Source organism: Zingiber officinale, chromosome 8A (genome assembly GCF_018446385.1).
Source record: "Zingiber officinale cultivar Zhangliang chromosome 8A, Zo_v1.1, whole genome shotgun sequence".
NCBI classification, from domain to species: Eukaryota; Viridiplantae; Streptophyta; class Magnoliopsida; order Zingiberales; family Zingiberaceae; genus Zingiber; species Zingiber officinale.
In genome coordinates, this window is record NC_056000.1 from 128,763,963 (window position 1) to 128,770,268 (window position 6,306).

A 6,306-nucleotide genomic window follows, 5' to 3' on the forward strand; every position below is an offset into this window, starting at 1 on the left:
TCCTGAGGTAACTCTAGCTCATATGCTACCTTGCCCACTCTCTTCGTGATAAGGTATGGTCCCACATATCTGGGAGCTAGCTTGCCCTTCTTCCCAAAACGCATGACTCCCTTCATGGGAGCTACTCTGAGGAAAACTGTATCCCCAACTGAAAACTCTAGGGGTCTGCGGCGTGTATCTGTCGGCTCTGTGCTGTCTCTATCCTTTGGCGAATCTGCTGTATGGCTGCTGTGGTATCAGCTACTAGATCTGTCTGAAGCTCTAGTTCCTTCTGTTCACCACTCTCATACCAGCAGATTGGTGATCTGCACCTCCGCCCATAGAGTGCCTCATAAGGTGCCATGCCGATAGTGGCCTGATAACTGTTGTTGTATGCAAATTCTGCTAGACTCAGATATTTGCACCAACTTCCCTTGAAATCTAGGGCACAAGCTCGGAGCATATCTTCGAGTACCTGGTTCACTCGCTCCGTCTGACCATCTGTCTGGGGATGGAAGGCTGTGATGAATCTTAACTGGGTGCCCATAGCTGACTGCACACACTTCCAGAAGTGTGATGTAAATCTGCTGTCTCTGTCTGATATAATGGTTCGTGGGACTCCATGCAGCCTGACTATCTCCTTGAGATACAACTGAGCTAGTTGCTCCATGGAATAGGATATTCTGATGGCTAAGAAGTGGGCTGATTTAGTCAACCCGTCGACTATTACCCAAATGGCATCAAAACCATTCGTGGTTCTGGGTAACCCCACTATGAAGTCCATAGAGATATCCTCCCACTTCCATTCTGGAATCTGGATCGGCTGCAGAACTCCTCCTGGTCGCTGATGTTCTGCCTTAACCCTCTGACAGGTTAGACAGATGCTGACGTATCTGGCGATATCTCGCTTCATCCCAGGCCACCAAAATCGTTTCTTTAGATCCTGATACATCTTGGTGGAACCAGGATGCATCGCATAGGGAGTCCTGTGAGCCTCGTCTAGAATCTGTTTTCGTAGTTCCTCCTTATCTGGAACACAAAGTCTGTCACCACAGTACACTACCCCACTGGCGGACACTCTGAACTCCATTTTCTGATTCCGCTAACCCTTGCTTGATTTTCTAGATTTCAGGATCCCGCCCCGAGCTGTCCGGATATCATCAAGCAAGGTAGATGCTAAGGACATAGTGGAAAGTCGTCGACTATAAGCTCGAGACTAAAGGTCGTAATCTCCTTCCTTAGGGGTGGTGACATAGTTAAAGATAATAAGGTAGCACCGGACTTCCTGCTGAGCGTCGCTACCTTATTAGCTTTCCCGGATGGTAGAGTATATCTATGTCATAATCTTTGACCATCTCTAACCATCTCACTGTCCGCATATTCAGATCCTTCGAGTAAAGAAATACTTGACTTTGATGATCCAGTATACACTGCACCGAGCTCCATACAAATAATGTCTCCAAATCTTGAGAGCGAACACCACTGCTGCAAGCTCAAGGTCGTGAGTAGGATAGTTCCTCTCATAATCCTTGAGTTGTCTGGAGGCATAGGCGATCACCTTGCCCTGCTGCATCAGTACTGCTCCTAATCCCAATTTAGAGGCGTCACTGTAGATGTCGAAGCTGTCTGTGTTTTCTGGTATAGCTAAAATAGGAGCACTGGTCAATCTCCGTTTTAGTTCGCTGAAGCTGTTCTCGCAGTCCTCTGTCCACTGAAATTTCTTGTTCTTCCTGGTGAGAGCTGTCAGTGGGGAGGCTCTGCTAATCCTAGAAAACTTCTGATTTCACTGGCGTTCCTGGGTCTCTTCCAGTTACTTACTGCTTCTATTTTGCTGGGATCTACCATAACACCATCTTTGGAGATGATGTGACCGAGAAAAGCTACCTGGTCTAGCCAGAATTCACATTTCGTGAATTTGGCGTACAGCTGGTTCTGCTGAAGGATCTGCAAAACTGTCTTCAGATGCTCTGCATGGTCCTCCTGAGTGCCTGAATAGATAAGAATGTCATCGATGAACACGATGACAAACTTGTCTAAGTATTCTCTGAATACTCTGTTCATGAGGTCCATGAAAGTAGCTGGAGCATTTGTCACGCCGAAAGGCATGACTACGAACTCATAATGTCCGTATCTGGTCCTGAAAGCTGTTTTAGGTATATCACCTTCCTTGACTCTAACCTGGTGATATCCTGATCTGAGGTCAATTTTAGAGAACACTGTGGCTCCTTTAGTCAAACAGTCATCTATCCCGGGAGAGGGTACTGCTATTGTGACCTGGTTCAAGGACAGTAGTCTATGCACAGAGCATGCTTCCATCCTTCTTCTTCACGAACAACACAGTGCTCCCCATGGTGAGTGGCTAGGCGTATAAAACCCTTGTCAAGAAGCTCCTAATTGCTCCTCAAGTTCCTTTAGTTCTGCTGAGCCATGCGATATGGTGCCTTGGAAATTGGATTTGTCCGGAATGAGCTCTATCTCAAATTCAATCTCCTGTCTGGTGCTAAGCCCGGTAGCTCTTCAGGACTACTGGTAGTCACAAACGACTCGAACCTCTGATAGCCTTGGTTCTTGTCCCGGCCGGTGTTGACTACATTTGCTAAAAATCCCATGCATCCCGAATCCAATAGCCGTGCTTTCAATCCGAGAGAAATTTCGCTTTCCTCTTTGGCTTCCCGTACTCAAACTGCTGCTTGAGGTGGAATATGACTTTGCTTACTAGACTCTATAGAAGCGCCAGATCTTATCGAAAATCCATTCCAAAGATGACATCGTAGTCATCATTTCTAGCACTATCGATCACCAAAAGCTCCTCGCGCTATAATGATCGGCACCGCTCGAGCCAGCGTAGACGCCATAATGTCTCCCGAGGGTAGCGTTGTTCGAACCGACCATTGAGTACTTCTAGGTGTTACTTTTCGCAAATGCCCTGGATACATAAGAGTGGGTTGCCCCAGTATCGAATAAGACAGTTGCATTATGCTGAAAAATACTGATCTGACCTATGACAACTGTCGAGGCATTTGCTACGTCCTCTCTGGTCAGTGAGAAAATCCTGGCATTTGTGGTAGCTGTGGGGGCTTCTAATCTGCCCTGACTGATCTGTGGACCATCTAAGACAGCATACATCTGGTGTAGCTGGGCTGGCTGAGCTCCATACTGTATCGGCTGAGGCTGAGGAAGACTGTTCTTGTTCGGGCACTGCTTAGCCATGTGCCCTTCCTGTCCACATTCAAAACAACCTCGCGTACCCTTGCGGCAAACTCCTGGATGATGTTTCCCATAAGTAGCACACTTGGGATGTCTGGAATGTTTTCCAGCTGGTCCTCCTTTTGGGTCACTACTTGCCTTGCGTTTCCCCTTCCAGTTGGAGCTATGTCCCTGTTGTTTCTGCTGAATACTTGAGCTAGTTTGTCCCTTGGGCTCTGTGGAACCCTTGTCATTGTTCTTGATAGTGCTCGGTGATCGAGCACTACTCACTAGCTCCTCTATGGTTTGTGGCCTATGAACGCCACCACCACATTCATTGCGATTTCGGTCCGAGCATCAAGCGTACTCGCTCCTTCTCTGAGCTGACTAGTTCTGGACACAGACGGGCCAACCTGTTGAATTTCTTCACGGCCTCCTGAACTGAGAGGTTGCCCTGACGAGATGCTGTAAACGCGTTGTAGTGTCGGTTGTTGACGTGCATGGGAAAGAATGCCTCGAAGAATTCTTTCTCGAAGTTGGCCCATGTCATCTGGTTTACTGGCCACTTCGATTTAATCCGCTCCCACCACATGCGTGCATCTCCTGTTAAACAGAAGGAGGCACACTTCACCTTTTCGTGCTCTGGCCAGTCTAGAAGCTCCATCGTGCTTTCCAGTGTTTTAAACCATGCCTGAGCATCCCATGGTTCGCTGGTGCCTGAGAAGTTCTCGGGCTTAATTCTCTGCCACTGGATAAGGTAAGCTTCTCTCTTAGCCCCTGCTACTGGGGCCACTGGGACTGGTACTGCAGGCTGAGCTGGTAAAACCTCTGTGATTACTGGAGTCGTGAGGTTCGGTACTGGAGTGACTGGGGGAGTAGTCTGCTGGTTAGCCTTTAAGGAGGCTATCTCCTGTTGCTGTTCAGCTAACTGCTGCTGAACTGCCTGCCTCATGCTGGGGCTCAGCCGCTGCTGCTTTCTTAGCTGGACGTCCTCGTACCATTTTCTAAATAGCAGAGAACACATATATATAACTAGGCTATCATGTTATAGTTAACTACTGGTAACATGTTAAATACTATCACTGTAAACATGAATTAATTAACTAGCAACATGCGAGCAAACATGAGAGCACATATAACCGATATGAAAGCTGAAAACAAAACTGAGTGAGAGATGTTCTTACTTGGAAGCTGTAGGTACAATGCTGATGTGTGTGTAGGAAGTAAGGAACCCTGCTCTGATACCACTCTGTAACGACCCAACTCCTGGGTACTAATCTGTGAGCCGGATCGCTACATTAACTACTGAAGCTACTGTACGGAAAACTGGGTAAAATAAAATTTCACTAACTGACTCGGTTAGTCTGACAACTGATACACCCATGCTGTTATAAGGAAGGATTCAAGACCCTTTCCTGTTGGTGTACATGTGCTAAGGAGAATACTTGACCTCCCATCTGAGCTAGGAACTCAGAATTAACTTCCCAGCTAGCTGCTGATCGATCCACGGATCGATCAAACTTACTACGATTCTGTTCCTTGCGGATCGGTCATGGACCGAACCGAAAGGTCGGATCGGCGATCGATCCAGTGTGTCTCGATCGGTCTGCGCACCGATCCGTGCACCGGAAACGCCGGGTTTCGGGTGCCTGGATCGGCCGGTCGACCGATCCAGCACACCTGGATCTCTCTCCGAGCTAGCAGATCTGGATCGGTCGGCCGATCGATCCAGAGGACATCTGAGCTCTTATTGCCTGGATCGATCGGGTCTCTCACAAAGAGCTGGTAGACTCGATCGGTCTGGGACCGATCAAGACAGAGCCTGATGTTCACAGACCGATCAGCGTGCCAAAACATCACACAACAGTTCTAAAACAATGGAAACACATATAAGCATATAGGTACTAATGTTCTAAACGTGATAAGCTAAACCAAACATAGTTACTAAGCTAGAACAATTAGTAACAAGACTAAATATGAAACTAGACATGTTAAGTGCTAAAACTGAAATAAAAGCATATAGATCCCAAGGATCTTTATTCCAGACCCCTTGCACACACACATCATTGTAGCATCGCCCTTCAGCCTCCGCCCACTTTCCTTTACCTGTATCTGCAGATAAGAAAAGTAGTATCTATAAGCTTAAGCTTAGTAAGAAACCATCTACCTCACAAAAGCATGCATACGATGCAGATATGATTTTAAATCATGCTATTTGAAAAATATACTGAATATGCAAGCATGGCATGGCATGGTATCACACAAGCATGGCATAACATATAAACCGAACATGCTTTAAACTGATCATGGCATACTTACAAACTAAGCACGAAACTGAACTAGTCAAGTATATATCTAAATCTGTACACAACCTCAAATCATGTAAACTGAACCTGAACTGAACTGAAAGCTAAATTAGTGTTCTCATCACTGGTTTCAAATTTGAAAACTATACATATAATAGATGAAAATACTAAACATGCTGCTGGGCCCTGGCAACTGTACTTACTGTGCGCGCATCCCTACGAGACCCGGGATTGCAAGTTCCGAATCCAGCAGGGTTACTAGGTTATCTGAACCTAGGGACGACTGTGGGAGTCCTCCAAGTACAGTGCCAACTAAATAAAAGTAAAAAAGTAAAATACTGTTTTATTTTACTTTGCTGTTCTAGGTTATCTAAACCTAGAGCTAGGTTATCTGAACCTAGAGGCTACTGTGGGAGCCTACCCAATGGATATCTGATCCATAAAGCTGTAATAACTGATAAATAACTGAATAAAATGTTTCTAATACATTTTACATGCTGTTAGGACGCCTACTAGTGCATCCTTCTGAACTGGGCATTCTACCGAATGCTTGGTGTGCACTGAAAGCACACCCTAAAACTGAAAACTGTAAAACTACTGAACTAACGCTAAAACTAACAAGCGAGAGCAATTATACTGCAGGTGAGGGGTTTCTTACCTCGTGTGCAAAGATTCTTACAAATCTAAGCGTTAGGTTTCCGGAGACGAAGACCTTCTCGACGAGCTGCTTGCGTCTACGCGTTCCTCTCGCGGAGGGGAACGTCCTTGTATCGAAGATCTTGCCGGAAGTTGCTCTCGTGACCCTTAGGGAAGGAACCCTAGGTTCCTTTTTTCT